This window comes from Hylobates moloch, unplaced genomic scaffold (assembly GCF_009828535.3).
Source record: "Hylobates moloch isolate HMO894 unplaced genomic scaffold, HMol_V3 SCAFFOLD_2, whole genome shotgun sequence".
NCBI lineage: Eukaryota > Metazoa > Chordata > Mammalia > Primates > Hylobatidae > Hylobates > Hylobates moloch.
Genome location: NW_026652277.1, coordinates 159724352 through 159741494, shown reverse-complemented (window position 1 = coordinate 159741494; position 17143 = coordinate 159724352).

Below are 17143 nucleotides of genomic sequence, written 5' to 3'. Positions count from 1 at the left end.
TTAGTTGTATTAGTCTGTTTTCACACTGCTGATAAAGATATATCTGAGACTGGACAATTTACAAAAGAAAGGTTTAATGGACTTACAGTTTCACATAGCTGGGGAGGCCTCACAATCACATGTAAAGTGAAAGACACATCTCACATGGTGGCAGACAAGAAGAGAACTCGTGCAGGGAAACTCCCCCTTATAAAACCAACAGATCTCATGAGACTTATTCACTGTCATGAGAATAGCATGGGAAAGACCTGCCCTCACGATTCAATTACTTCCCACCAGGTCCCTCCCACAGCATGTGGGAATTCAAGATGAGATTTAGGTGGGGACAGAGCCAAACCATATCATTCTGCCCCAGCCCTTCCCAAATCTCATGTCCTCACATTTCAAAACCAATCATGCCTTCCCAACAGTCCCCCAAAGTCTTAACTCATTTCAGCATTAACTCAAAAGTCCACAGTTCAAAGTCTCATCTGAGACAAGGCGAGTGCCTTCTGCCTATGAGCCTGTAAAATTAAAAGTAAGTTAGTTACTTCCTAGATACAATGGGGATCAGGCATTGGGTAAATACAGCTATTCCAGATGGGAGAAATTGACCAAAACAAAGTGGTGGGCTACAGGCCCCGTGCAAGTCCAAAATCCAGCAGAGCAGTCCAAACTTAAAGCTCCAAAATGATCTCTTTTGACTCTATGTCTCCCATCCAGGTCATGCCGATACCAGAGGTGTGCTCCCACAGCCTTGGGCAGCTCTGCCTCCGTGGCTTTGCCAGTATAGCCCTCTACTGGCTGCTTTCATGGGCTGGTGTTGAGTATCTCCGGCTTTTCCAGGTGCATGTCACAAGCTATTTGTAGATCTACCATTCTGGAATCTGGAGGATAGTGGCCCTCTTCTCACAGCTCCACTAGGCGGTGCTCCAGTAGGGACTCTGTGTGGGGCTCTGAACCCACATTTCCTTTCTGCACTGCCCTAGCAGAAGTACTCCATGAGGGTCTCACTCCTGCAGCAAACTTTTGCCTGAGCATCCAGGCGTATCCATACATCATCTGAAGTCTAGGTGGAGGTTCCCAAACCTCAATTCTTGATTTCTGTGCACCTGCAGGCTCAACACCACGTGGGACCTGCCAAGGCTTTAGGCTCCCACCCTCTGAAGCAACAGCCTGAGCTGTACCTTGTCCCCTTTTAGTCATGGCTGGAGCATCTAGGATGCAGGGCACCAAGTCCCTAGACTGTATACAGCAGACAGACCCTGGGCCTGGCCCACAAAACCATTTTTTTCCACCTAAGCCTCTGGTCTGTCATGGGAAGGGCTGCCTCGGAGGTCTCTGACATGCCCTGGGGACATTTTGCCCGCTGTCTTAGTGACTAACATTCGGCACCTTGTTACCTATGCAAATTTCTGCTGCCAGCTTGAATTTCTCCTCAGAAAATGGGATTATCTGTTCTGTCACATTGTCAGGCTGCAAATTTTCCAAACTTTTATGTTCTGTTACCTTTTTAAAACTGAATGCCTTCATCAGCACCCAAATCACCTCTTGAATGCTTTGCTGCTTAGAAATTTCTTCCACTAGATACCCTAAATCCACGAATCTCTAGGGCAGGGGCAAAATGCCACCAGTCTCTTTGCTAAAACATAACAAGAGTCATCTTTGCTCCAGTTCCCAACTAGTTCCTCATCTCCATCTGAGACCACCTCAGCCTGGATTTCATTGTCCATATATATCATTATCAGCATTTTTGTCAAAGCCATTCAACAAGTCTCTAGGGAGTTCCAAACTTTCCCACATTTTCCTGTTTTCTTCTGAGCCCTCCAAATTATTCCAACCTCTGCCTGTTATCCAGTTCCAAAGTTGCTTCCACATTTTCAGGTATCTTTTCAGCACTACCCTACTCTACTGGTACCAATTTACTGTATTAATCCATTTTCACAATGCTGATAAAGACATACTCAAGACTGGGCAATTTACAAAAGAAAGAGGTTGAATGGACTTATAATTCTAGATGGCTGGTGAGCCCTCACAATCATGTGGAAGGTAAAAGGCATGTCTCAAATGGTGGCAGACAAGAGAAGAGAGCATATGCAGGGAAACTCCCCCTTATGAAACCATCAGATGTCGTGAGACTTATTCACTACCATGTGAACAGTATGGGAAAGACCTGCCCCCATGATTCAATTTCCTCTCACCTGGTACCTCCCACAACACATGGGACTTCTAGATGAGATTTGGGTGGGGCACAGACAAACCGTATCATTAGTCCTAGTCCTTTGCTGTGAAAACTATCACATACCCACACACACACAGTGTAATATTTGGTTCATACTAAAATTAGATTTTAAACTTCTGCATTTGTTGAATTTTACATATATTTAATTTGTATACACTTACACTTTTATTTTTATAAATATTTATATTTGTTTCTGGATATTTGAAGATTTCATTGTTCTTATTATCAAATAATAATCTTAAGGCTGGATGTGGTGGCTCATGCCTGTAATCCCAGCACTTTGGGAGGCTGAGGCAGGCAGATCACGAGGTCAGGAGATTGAGACCATCCTGGCAAACATGATGAAACCTCGTCTCTACAAAAATACAAAAAAAAAAAAAATTAGCCCAGCGTGGTGGTGCACACCTATAGTCCCAGCTACTTAGGAGGCTGACGTAGGGGAATCGCTTGAACCTGGGAGGTGGAGGTTGCAGTGAGCCGAGATCGCACCACTGCACTCCAGCCTGGTGACAGAGCGAGACTCTGTCTCAAAACTAATAATAATATTATTATTAAAAGAAATAAATCTCGACATTTATTTATGAAATCACACTACAGAAATGAATCAAACTGATGATGCCTGTTAGTCAGAAGTAGAAAAAAATGTCAAATACCAGATCTGTTAAACATACATAAATTGAAATAGCCTTTTGAAAAATACAATTAATTTATTGATTTTTGTAACTCAATCTAGTAATATCTTAATTCAAGAAAATATTTCAGAAAAAATGTCTAATGTGGTAATATTTGCCATAACAAAGAGAAATATCCACAAAATATTATTTTTAATGTATATACAAGATATATATGCCCTTTTATGTGAATCTCCTCTTTAAACCAGGAGTTGTTAAAAAAATACAAAAAAAAAGTATCCTTGGAATACTTTGAATCAGGGACTGATACCTGTCAATCATGGCATTTGTAAAATGGATTAATAACATTGTAGAATTAAATTATGTAACACATGTAAGGTACTTACCCAAAGCCTGAAGTAAGTGTTCAGTGAAGATAGCATTTATCATTATATTTTAAAGTTATTGTTCTCGTGTAACAAAGTAATAATAAACATTGATTAAACATGTCCTATGTGGCAGACGCTGTGCCATATAATTTTATAGGGACGCATCATAATAGCTTATAAGGCAGAAGCTATTCTGGTTCCCATCCTATGTTTGAGGCAGATAGGGATGGAAGAACTTGCTGTTGAACTTTTATCTGTTTGACTTTAAATTCATATATTTTATCTACAGTCAATGCTTTCAGGAGTCTGGAATTCAAGTAATTCATTAAAAGACAGGAGCATGCATGTCAACATTTTCCTCACTGAAATGCACAGGTTACCTGACAGTGGAGGACAAAAAGGAATGGTTCTCTCAGTTTGCCTTTGTCTTTTCTAGGGAAAGATAGCAGCTTAAATTCCAGGTAATGTGAATAACTTTATAAAAATAAATTTCATATATAAAAGGTAGGAGCATAATTTTTGCTCCTAAATTTCTTTCTCCCTTTTGTGCATGCTATATTAAAAAAGGAGGAAGATAATAAAAATTAATGGAGCTTTTTAGATATTGAAACATATTTCATTTGACTATTTGCTTGTTAGAACAAGTTTTTAATGTTTATATGATCCTATACAGCTTTAAAATAATTAATGGGTTTTGAATAAGTATAATATTTCCATTTATGAATATTTTATTACTGGCTTCATTGCTCACTCAGAAAATATTTACACTAAGTTTCCGAGAAATGAAATATTTCAACAATTAGGCCTCTCTTAAGAAAGAGTAAGCATGTGTATTTCAACTTTGAGAAAATTAATATATATACATGTATGTTTTTCTTAGACTTTTTCAAAACAAGTGGGAAAGGCATGAGCAAATAGGTCAGCTTCTGTGCAGAAAGTCATTTTTGTAAAGCTATAAGAGAATAAAAAGAAGAGAGCTAAAGAATGTCTTGTTATAACTGCATCTTTAAATGATCATTAGAGAAAACATTACTTATACATTGCATTTTATAACATTTCATTTTCTAAATTATTTTGCCAAGTTATTCCAAGTGCTCCATTTTTTCCCATATGTTGTATCTTACTGCAATTTCAAACAGGACATGTTCTTACATACAGAGCCTAGTTTCAATCTGTGGTGGGCAATTTGTGTTGGAAGTGGTATACAGCAAAACTTAACCAAGATTTCATTTCTGGGAACTAACTCTCCTTTTGGGCAAGAAAGAGATAATAATTACTCATTATTCTTCGTGGTGGATGAATAATGTAAATTTAACCCACTTAGGAACCTAAAATGTATTTTACAAAATATTTAATGATACTTAACAGAACTATTTGAAAGGGGAAATTCGTAACCATTTGAGGTATTTTGGTACTGTAGATAATCAAATCTGAAAAAACAAGTATGAGAATCTTCAAATTGTTTTTTTTTCATATGCTGATAAAATTTAATTGAGAAACATGGGTATCTTAAAACTTTTAGTTTTCTGCTGGGTGTTAGAAATCTATCTATTTGCATCTCGTGTGTGGTATTCTCCTGGATTCTTCAAGCTAAAAAGTGTAAGAAAGTTCTCAGCAGTATAATCCCTCTTATACCATTTGGAATATGTTTATTTATGTGCATGTATTAAAAGGAAGACTATATAATCATGGTCGTATAAGAATAAAGAAGCAGGAGAAAAAAACCCACAAATCATTTTAATATGACCCTGTTGGCTCCGTTAGACTTTCTTATCCTCGTAAGTTCACGTTTTTCGATGGGTAAAGATTCTCCTTTGCAAAGCAGAAAGAGCCTAGTCAAACAGCTATACGGCATTAGGTATATAAATAACCAAATTCAATGGCGAATTGAATTTAGTATGCCTGTCTAGCTTATTTTAAAGGCAGATTTATCCAAATAGCAAATTACTAATAGCAGTGTTATTATTTCTACTAATGTGTTTAATCAAATACATCTCTTGGAATTAAGAAAGGCCATATAAAAGTGCACGCTGGAATGCAGGTGTGCTTGATCTGCCTGCCTTAGTTTTGTATTTCAGCCTAAGCTATAATAAGCTGTCTAGAGTATTTAAAAATTAGAACTGTTTTTCTTCTTTGGCAGTTTGCCTAGAAGCATATTAATAAAACGTAGTACTGTTTGAATAGAATGATTTGACATAACTCATTGCACAGGACAAGGGAGTACATTTTATCCCAAGAGAATTTATTATTAGAGAATGAATTCAAGAAATAGAAAATAGGGATAAATGTTTGAACACTTTAAATGATTTTTAGTTATTCACTTTACATTGAACTCAGTTTTAGTATACTACATTGGCTTCTTTTAATTAATAAAATATTACTTAATAAAATCAGGGTGGAAAGCTACACACTAGAGGCCAAAAATCACAAAATTCTGGAGGCAAGTTCTACAGTACTCTTAGAGCACCATTTTGGTGTCAGGTAGAAAAGCTTCTATTTAAATTATCTCATAATTATATCCTTTCCATTTACTAACACAAAGTAATTATATAATTTTTTTTTAGTCTAAGCTAGTATCCCACTAAATATTTGTGAGGAACATTTTATTTCACCTGTGCAATAATTCAAAATACCAAATCAGCAATAAAGTCACAGATGACCCAATTTTACTACCATCAAGCCCACCTTTTTCTTTTTGAGATTCAAATAAAAAACAATTTTCACCATATATGACAGACCCACAGCTAGTATTATACTGGATGAAGAAAAATGAAAAACCTTTCTCTTAGATTTGGAACACTACAAGGATGCCCATTTTCATCACTGTTACTCAATATAGTACTGTAAGCCCTAGCTAGAGCAATCAGAAAAGAGAAGAAGAAAGAAGAAAGAAAGAAAGAAAGAAAGAAAGAAAGAAAGAAAGAAAGAAAAGAAAGAAAGAAAGAAAGAAAGAAAGAGAAAGAAAGAGAAAGAAAGAAAGCAAGCCCCAAATTGGAAGGGAAGAAGTCAAATTATCCTCGTTTACAGATGATGATCTTATATTTGGATAAACCTAAAGACACCACCAAAAAACTATGAGAAGTGATGAACAAATTCAGTTAATTTGCAGGATACAAAATCAATATACAAAAATCAGTAGCATTTCTGTACACCAGTAATGAACTAGCTGAGAAAGAAATCAGGAAAGTAATCCCATTTACAATAGCTACAGTTATAATAGAATACCTAGAAATTAACCAAATAAATGACCTCTACAATGAAAACTATAAAACATTGATGAAATTGAAAAGAACACACACACAAAACGGAAAGATATTCCACATTCATAGATTGAAAGAATCAATATTATCAAAATGTTCAACCTAACCAAAGCAATCTATACATTCAATGCAATCCCTATCAAAATACCAATGACATTATTCACAGAAACAGAAAAAAAATCCTAAAATTTATATGGAACCACAATAGCCACAGCTGTCCTGTGTAGAAATAACAAAACTGGAAGAATCACAATACCTGGCTTCAAATTGTACTACAGAGCTATAGAAACCAAAACAGCATGGTACTTCCATAAAAACACTTAGGCTAATGGAACAGAATACAGAACCCAGAATTCATACATCTATAGTGAGTTCATTTTTGACAAAGGTGCCAAGAACATACATTGGGGAAAAGATAGTCTCTTCAATAAATGGTGATGGGAAAACTGAATATCCATATGCAGAAAAATGAAACTAGACTCTCACCACATATAAAAATCAAATATCTCTCACCATATATAAAAATCCAATAAAAATGGATTACAGACTTAAATGTAAGACCTCAAACTATGGAACTACTATAAGAAAACATTGGGGAAACTCTAGGACCTTGGAGTGGGCAAAGATTTCTTGAGTAATACCCCACAAGCACAAGCAACCAAAGCAAAAATGGACAAATGGTATCACATCAAGTTAAAAAGCTTCTGCACAGCAAAGGATACAATCCACAAAGTGAAGAGGCAACCCACAGAATGGGAGAAAATATTTGCAAACTACTCATCTGACAAGGTATTAATAACCAGAATATACAAGGAGTTCAAACAACTCCAGAGGAAAAAAATTTAGAAATCTGATTAAAAATGAGCAAAAGATATGAATACACATTTCTTAAATGAAGACATACAAATGGCAAACAGGCATATGAAAAGGTGCTCAACATCAATGATCATCAGAGAAATGTAAATCAAAACTCTAACGAGGTATCATCTCACTCCAGTTAAAATGGTTTATATCCAAAAGACAGCAAATGCTGGCAAGAATGTGGAGAAAAGGGAACCCTGGTACACTATTGGTGGGAATGTAAATTAGCACAACTAGTATGGAAAACAGTTTGGAGGATCCTCAAAAAACTAAAACTAGAGCTACTATATGATCCAGCAATTCCACTTCTTGGTATATACCCTAAAGAAAGGCAATCAGTATGTTGAAGAGATGTCTGCTCTGTCATGTTTATTGCAACACTGTTCACAATAGCTGAGATTTGGAAGCAACCTAAGTGTCCATTGACAGATGAAATGGATAAACAAAATGTGGCACATGTACACAATGGAGTACTATTCAGCCTTATAAAAGAATGAGATTTTGTCATTTCTAACAACATGGGTGGAACTGGAGGTCATTATGTTACATGAAATAAGCCAGGCACAGAAAGACAAACTTCACATGTTCTTACTTATCTGTGGGAGCTAAAAGTTAAAATATTTGAACTTACGGAGTTAGAGAGTAGAATGTTGGTTACCAGAGACTGGGAAGGGTAGCAGAAGGGGAGGGGGAAGTGAGGATGATTAATAGGTGCAAAATAAAATTAGAATGAAAGGGATCTGTTATTTGATAGCATTACAGGCTGACTACAGTAAATGATAATTTATTGTACATTTAAAAATGACTAAAAGAATATAATCGGATTGTTTGCAAAAGAAAGAAAGGATAAATGCCTGAGGTGATAGACACCCCATATACCCTGATGTGATTATTAAGCATTGTATGATTATATCATACTATCTCATGTATCCCATGAATGTATACTCCTAATATGTACCCACAAAAATTAAAAATAAAAGTAATTTTCTTTTATTAGAAAACAAGTTTTCAAATTTACAAAGTCAGGTGTATTTCGATTCAGTGACATACCATCCTATCGTAGAATTATTTAGAGCATTGATATTATCGTCTTAACTATATTCTGCCAATTAGATTTCTAAAGTACGCACGAGAACAATTTGCCAAAGACTTGAGCCTTTGGTTCTAAAATGGTAGCTCTTCCTTTATTGTATGTTTCTCAGGTTGATGGTGGTAGATGAATGCCAACTGAAGTATGTATGAGGGAAAACAATACCATAAATAATAACCAAACCCATGTTGTGATTGTTAGAATTTTTAAAACTAACATGATTTTATTTTCTGTTTTTAATTAATATTCATTCCATTATTTTAAGCCTTAAATAATTAGATTTTATAAGTATGGGACTTGATGATAAATTTCTTTAAATCTTTGACTTACTATTTGGCAACATATGGATTGTAGGATTGTGTGAAATTGTGGAATTAATAATTGTATTTGATGTATTGGCATTGCTGTCTCCTCTTATTTTAAAGAAATAATAAGTTTAATTCAAATAAAATTAGAAGCAATTCCAACAGGATTTTTCCCCCTTTCTGTCTCAGAATCATGTTTTCCTTTCCATCCCAAAATTTATGAAATGAATATTCTTGAATTTATTTTGACGTTGTGCCTTTTTATGAGTGAATCCTCACTGATAAAATAGAAGTTATTCATTGCACTTATTCTATTTATTTAAATCACACGTATTTTGTATTTCTTAATTTAATAAATAAAAAATCTTAGTGTAGCATGAATAATTTTTTTCTTGTAATAAACATTAGTTTATAAATATTAGTTTATAAAACTTCATTACGGGCATATAATCTGAGAAGCACCTACAAAACAAGTGTATTTTTTTAAACAAGAATGCAGATGCCGTTTATTTGGTCCATAAATATAGTCGTTGAGTTTTACAAAACATCGAATATAAATAACCTGAAACTGCAACAATACACAAAAATTGGCTTCTTACACAGACATACGAGGCAGTACAAACTGAAAACTTGAGTAAATTAACATTGTTTTACATTAATATACATAGTGCCATTTAACATTTAAAAACAAGTTTTAATGCATAGCACTTGATACTTCTTTGAATCTGTTTCAGTCAGTTAAGAGTATGAAAATGGTTAGATCTAGTCTAAAAATAATTATTCTTCTAGCCAAAAATAAAGGCATAATATTTTTAACCAGGTATCAACTTTACAAAACCACAATATTTTGAAACTATTAATGATACCTAAGGGTATTTACATTAAAAAGGCAACATGCATTGTGTTGTTTTATCTCATGACTGGTTATGCACACACTTTGTTCAAAGGGTTTTTAAAACTATATTCCCACTTTCAATACAGCATATTGCAATGTGTCTAACAGTTCTAGCAAAATGAATGCTTTCAAAGGAAGCAGAATCATTTTCAAGTCACTGATGTCAATTTTTTCCCTTTGGAACAAAGGACCTAACAATCTGGTTCTGCTCAGGTAACCTAAATAGTAAGAGGGTTCTGTTTAGAGGCATTTCTGTTCAATCTGATGCTATGACATCATCAAGCTCTTCCTTCTGTTCTATACGTGACCTCTTTGCACTGAGATTCTCTTTCTCATGTAATTTCCTCTTGCGGCTTCTCTCTTCTTCACTGACATCGGCATTATTTGAAGAATCTTATTCATCCTAATCAACTATGAAAACATCATCTTGCTCTTGAGCTGTGGAGGTGGAGGGCTGAGCTCCATCATCACTGCCATTGGTTATGCTTTTGGCAGCATCTTCAGCTTGCTTGGGCCCCACTTTTTCTGGGGCATCACCAACTTCAAATTCAACATCCTTTCCTGGGTCTTCACTATGAAGGATATTGATAATTGTATTTGAATGTAAATTTTTATTTGTTTACAAACAGGAGAAAAGTCACATTTAGGAAAACTGAAATCTGTAAAGATTAGAGAGAAATGAAATAAATTGAAGGTGCTCTTTTCAGACACAAATGTTTTGACTGAAAAAATCCTGGGTTTGATTTCAACTGCTTATTTTATGAAAACAGAAAATCTTGTCCTTTCAGCCTACTTTTTTGAGAGAGTTTTTAATTCAATGTGTGAAGTCTACTCTGTTTTAACAGTTTAATTGATGTGTCATGTTTTGTCGATTATAGGAATTACTTGCATGATTTTATGTTGATGTAACTGTCTTCTGAAATGATTAAACTATTGTTAGATAAGGTGTTTCTTGGAGCATAATTTTTAAAAACTATATTATAGGATTTAATATATATTAGTATAATCACTCTCAAGCTATTCTAACAGAAAGGCTGCAAAAGTGGTGACAAATGTGTCTTAACTCAAGTTTCATGATGTAATTATTGCTTGGCAAAGTAAAAGATGGGTCTGGAATCTTGAAGCAAAAATTGCTGCACTTGATTGATCTTTAAAGACAATATTTCATTCCTTTTTGCACACATACTTTATGGTAGGATAGCATTCTTGTTCTCTAGAGACTTAAAAACAATAGTATTTTGGCAGAGTGTCAAAACACTTGCATAGAAAACAAAATATTCACATATCATCTGTTTCTTAATATTTGGTGTTTATATGAAACCACTATATGATTATTTGAAACTTTCATCTTATCTGAATATTTTCTTGTTGATACAGGTTAAAATCTCCTATTAGATCCTAGTGGCTAGGTTAAATACAAATAAATTATTTTATTAGTACAGGTTTTATATCTTTTCTTAATTGAGTCAGTTACCTCAAAGTATATGAAATCAATATTTTCCTTAATGTCTCTGTCACTTGCTAATAATCATTAAAGAAAAATAAAGAATAGATTTTAAAAAATCTAAATAATTAAGATTTCTTCACTGAGCTCTTAGGAATAATAATAACCACTGCAAATAATAATCAGTGAAGCTTTTGTAGATCTGCTAATTAGATATAGAAGGTAAGAGACAAAAACAAGAACAGGTATAGCAAAGGAATTGCCTCCATATATACAATTCCTTGTGAAAAGGCAGAAATTGGCTTTTTTAAGGAAATAAAAAAAAATCATAGAGTGAAAAAATCAGAAATGTAACTGAGAGCTTATTTTATTGGGTGTTTTTCTTTATCAGGGAAGTATACGAAAAATGTTATATATGATAGCTTTTATGTATTTCAAAGAGCATTCTCTTGTTTTAGTATAGACTGTTAGCTGTGTTTGATGCATTCTTTTATGAAGGTTCTAGAGAACTTTAGAAACCGTTCTTTATCATTGCAGTCAATAAGTTGTTCATAAAATGGCTCAAAACTTATGAAACAAATAAACGGGACATTGTTTACTGTTTTTATTTGTAGTGAAGACTTTGAAGAGGAACCTAAGACTTAAGTAGAATTAACCAACTAGAGATGAGTTGTGTTTGTGTCTCTCAAAGTCAGTGTATAAACTAAGGGAGTCCAATGGAAGTGCACTCACCATTAGTCATTACCAACCAAGACAACAGAGATAAGAGTGAACTCTTTTTCATAGTGTTGGTATGTTTAGGATCAACTAATGAATCATTTGAAGTCTCAAAGCTATGCTGAAATACGTTCTAGTGTCCTGAGCTGAACAGTCCAAGTCTTTGGGAGTAAGGAAAGGAAGATTTCCACTAAAGGGTAAGAAAATGGAAGAGAAAAAAAGGGTTGCAGTTGTTGAGTTATTGTAACACTCATTTTCAAATTATAGCTCAGAGGCCAATTTGCCCAAGAGGTAATGGGCAAGGGTGTTGGGTGGAGCCTTGAAGAGGGCACAGCTATGGTTTAGACCTGCAAATTCCTCTGTCTAGTGGGACATCTGCTCTGAATATTTCAGTCATCTCAAAGTTAATGTGTCTGCGGCTAACTCATTGTTCTCAAACTTGATCCTTTCTTCTGTATTTTAGTAAATGTCATGACTTCTACCCTTTACTAAAGGAACACAAACTCAGTTCAAAAGTGTCATTTTTAGTTCCTCATTTTCTGCCTCTCCACATCTAATTTATCAGCAAGTCCTGTTGATTGACTCTACTTCCAAAGTATGTGTATCCTGAGATTTTCACTATCTCCTCATTGCCATGGTTGTCACACACAAGTGACTATTTTTTTTTGGCCTAGATTAATGCAACAACCTTTTAACTAATCTCCCTGCTTTCACCCAGTCCCAAATTAAATCCACATTCCACACTACAAACAAAAATCATGATAAGCCTAAATTAGAGCATGTCACATCTTTGCTTCTCAATACACTTAGAATAAAGTGAAAACTATTTGCTTAGTCTACAAATTTTGATCCCTGACTCTCTTTTCAAATTCATTTCCTACTTAGCTCACTGGACTGCAGTCTTGCCAGCACTCTTTTATATTCCTTAAGCACATAAAAAGGTTCTCACTTCAATGCCTTTACACTTGTGTCTTGTGTCTACAGCTCTGTTTTCTCAGATATGCACATGGCTAACTCTTGCAAAAAAGGCTATCCATGATCAATCTATAGTAGCACTCTCAGATCAGCTGTAAAATATATATGTGTATTTTATTGAGACAAGGTATAATTCTGTTACCCAGGCTGAAGTGCAGTGGTCTGATCTTGACTCAGTGCAGCCTTGACCTCCCCAGGCTCAGGTGATCCTCGCACCTCAGCTTCCTGAGTACCTGGGACTACAGGTGCATGCCATCACCCTTGGGAAATTTTTGTAATTTTTGTGAAGACAGGGTTTTGCCATATTGCCCAGGCTGGACTCAAACTACTGGGCTCAAGTTATCTATCCACTTTGGCTTCCCAAAATGCTAGGATTACAGGTGTGAGCCACTGTGCCCAACCAGATTGTTTCATCATAGTATTTTCCCTGATTTATGTACTTATAGCACTTATCTAGTCTCTTTACTTACTTGTATGGTCTTTCTCCTTTATCTTAAATATAAATCCTATAAGAGCAGGGACTTGTCTGTGTATACTATATCCCCAAGGCTTAAGTAGTTCCTGGAATGTAGTTTAATGTAGTTGGTGCTCACCAAGTAATTGTAAATGATATAAATAAAGTGTTGAATGGTACTGGGTTGGGAGATAAAGAGAGAACCTGAAAATAAAAGATGGAAACATTTTGTGGAATGTCTCAAGGCATTATTCTACAATCTTCTATCTTACCTGATGTGAAACAGCAGCACTTCTTTTGAATAGAAATTAGATTTAATTGATCCAGTTCTGTGAAGTATTGACTTTATCATTGTTTTATACCCTGCCTGTATCCTCTTCAGTACTATGCAGATAGAAGCATGGATTCCTCCAGGTCAGGAATCCATAGAATTCGACAGATTTGTGTTTTTTTTTTTTTTTTTTTTTTGCCTCTCAAAGCTTAAAGTTTCTTAGAATATATCACTTGGATGATATCTTTTAGGAGAAACAATAAGAGCATAAAGTGCAACTGGAATCTTTGTCCTGAAAACCACATGAGAAGCTTGTGCCTTTAGATTTGCCTTATTCTTAAATACTTTGTGGTTTATAATGAGAAGAAAGCTCACAGTTGCTCATCAGGAAGCAATTTTTTATGCCCCTGAAACTCCTTTTTGTAGGTTAAAGCAGTCACTTTATGATGTGGGAACCATGCTTCTACTGTAGCTGGAAGGCAATCCACTGATTCCCATTATACCTACATGAAGGTTTCCTTCCCTTTCTGTGGATTTATAACTAAAAAATGACTGTATTCTCTTCTGATAGTTCCACATAGTGGAAAAAAAGGAAAAAAAGTGTTAGTATGCAATATAATCTTAGATAGTGTTAAGGTACTCATAAAATTGATAAATCTGCTAAGTAATATATAGAATTTATAAAAAACCTGTCATATATTTTCCAATTCAAATGTTTTATTGTTGAATACTGTTGACTGATTAGAATACATAGGCCAGAGACTTAGATCAGCTGTGGCATTTGTTGTTGTGATTACTTAGCTATCTGATCTAGTTTTTGTATCAAAAATTGGAAATTCTGAATGCTATAAGTTTCATACTTTGCACTATTTACCACTTTTTGTCACTGAAATGTGGTTCTCTTAGTCACTAGGATGCATATTACCTAAAAATGCTGGGGGATAATAAAGTGACAGCAGTGAGAACAGCTAAAATTATAATTCTTGCTTTTTAACAGATGGTTACCAGATGTGTTCTTGATCTAGAGAGACTGTTTCATTAACTCACAGAAAATGAAGGTGAAGATAAACATGGCTGGTCTGTTATTCTTTTTTACTTTCTTATGTTAAGTAATAAAAAAAACAAAAATAAAGTTTCCCAGATGTAGACATTGGCAAAATACCAGTAAGGGGAGAAATAATCAACCTTGGGATAAATGTGAAATAGAACACATCAGGATAACTAGGGACTGTCCTTTGCAAGTTTAACTTAGGTTCTTCTCTTCAGATCCCTAAATCTTGCATGGTAAAATGGCATTTAAATTGTAGCTTTGACGACCAATTTTGAGCACAGTGGTTCCTTACAGATTCATTGCATTAGGTTTTCAACAACCGTAGTTTACTATAATCATAATCTGTGTGAGGCTTTATCTAGTGTTAGGTGACACCTAAACCACTAGTAGGAGAACTGTGGTATCTCACCCTTAAAGTCTCCATGAGAAACAACTGTACAGCTTTCTTAACAATATGCTGTAGTGTACAGCTTCAGTGTCCAGAACATTTTTCTTAGCTCATCCTTCCTTTCCTTTTGTTATGATCCATGTTAGAGATTAAGAACACTGTATTTTGGAACTCCAAGGTTAAATTTCTTAAGACAACATTTTTTACATTATACTACTCAGGAGACTCAAATAATAAGGAAAGCATGTACAAACCAAACAATTTAAGCCTGTGAAATTCTTGAAAACCGATTATTACTCTGCACAGTGGCCTACAATGACTACTTATATTTGATCATGTTGATTTTAATCTCAAAATCTCCAGATGATAAGAGGGCTGACCAGATGCAAAATCACTAGTTTCCTGGATTTCAAAATCTCTCTCTGCCTCAGATTAAAAAAAAAAGTCTTATAATGAGTTTCTTTGCCTGAACTTGTGCATAGAGTCTGTCTTCAACTATGTTGATTTGATTACTTTTCTAGGTTTTCTTTGGTGAAATATTATAGCAACAGCTCTTAGATTTACACTTTCTATAAGAAACAGCATAAAAATCTCATTTTAACGAATATTATGGAACAAAAAGTCTACAATAGGTGCTCTATTAAGTTTGGGTATACGGTGTAAAAAAAACAGACTTGGTATGAGAATCTTTAGTTGTCAGCAACACACCCTGGCAAGATGAAGCAGAAGGAAAATCTTGGGGGACAACTTTAAGAATTTCTCTACTAAATGGAAACTGGAGCACTAGGTAAGAAATATAGACAGGAGCAAATGTTAAATAGCTAAGGTGTCCAGTCTTCACAGACCTTATAAACAAGTGTGGGAGAGATACTATTACCAAAACAACTCCCAAAATATCATTTATAGTTATAACATGAGACTGGTGCTTTTTTTAAAAAAAATAGAGTGCTGAGAAAGAGAGTGACAATGTGGGAGTGGGGATGGGAAAAATGCCTTTGTTTAAATTGAGAGGAAGCATGAGAAGAAGGCTTACAGTATGGCTGCTTTGAAAATTCTTTTATTATCAATATTGCTTTGTACATCACTTGCACCTTAAGGAGATCTGACTGATTCCTAGGGAGTTAGAGATGGGGATGAGGGAACTGTAGTAGCTAGGAAAATGTTACAGGCAGAAGAAGTAGTTCATATAAAGTCTTGATGGCAAAAAACACTAGGATATATTTGATGGGCCAAAAGGAGGCCAGTGTGGCTAAGACAGTGGAAGAGGTGAAGGGTAAACCGAAATGAGGTTTGGGAGGTGAAGAGTGGTCTGGTCATGACAGACTTTGGAATCTATTTGAGGTGAAGCTGGAAGTTTTGAAGAATTTTAACCAAGCCAATGGATTTTATTATTTATATTTATTAAAGATTATTTTGACTGCTGTGTGGAGAATAGAGTAGAAAGAAATAGAGAAGTAAGGAGCCTACTGCTATTGCACATGAAAATGATGTATCATTAATGTCTTTTATCTGCGTGGGGGCTATGCAGGGAGAAGTGGTCAAATATAAGATATAAATGGGAGTATACATGCCAGGACTTGTTGATGGATTACATACTAGCGTTAATAGTTAACCTTCAGTTCTTGAATGGGGAACTTTTACTTATGTATGCAGTATTTATACATTATTCTAGATGTGTTTGACTACAAATGACAGAAATTTAATTAAAATGCAATTTTATAAAGAATTTACTCATAAATCATATTGTCTCATAAGATTGGAAAATCCAAGGGTGGGTTAGGACTTTAGGAAAAGCCGTATCCAAGCCTATAGATGACTTCTGAACTTAGTATTAACTTCTTACCTCTGTTTCTTTTAAGAAAAATGTACTTCTATCCTTTTTTCAAGTGTCAGTTCACACAATCTCAGGTAGCCCTAGGTTAAAAACACCAGAGGAATGAGAGATATTTTCTCACCCAGACGTAGTCTCTGAGAAGGACTCTGATAAGTCCTTCTTGGGTGTCAATTATGCAACAGCGATTAAACATTATGTCTAAGGCTTGGTGCGTATACCTACCTCTAAGGGGGCAGCCGCTGTTGTCCTAACAGAGGTGTGGGGGAAAACTTACTGCATATATTCAAACTAACTAACTAAGCCATGGAAATCCACTGCAACTATCTAGAATAACCTGTGAGAAAGACAAAAATATTGCCTGACATCCAGGAGGTGCC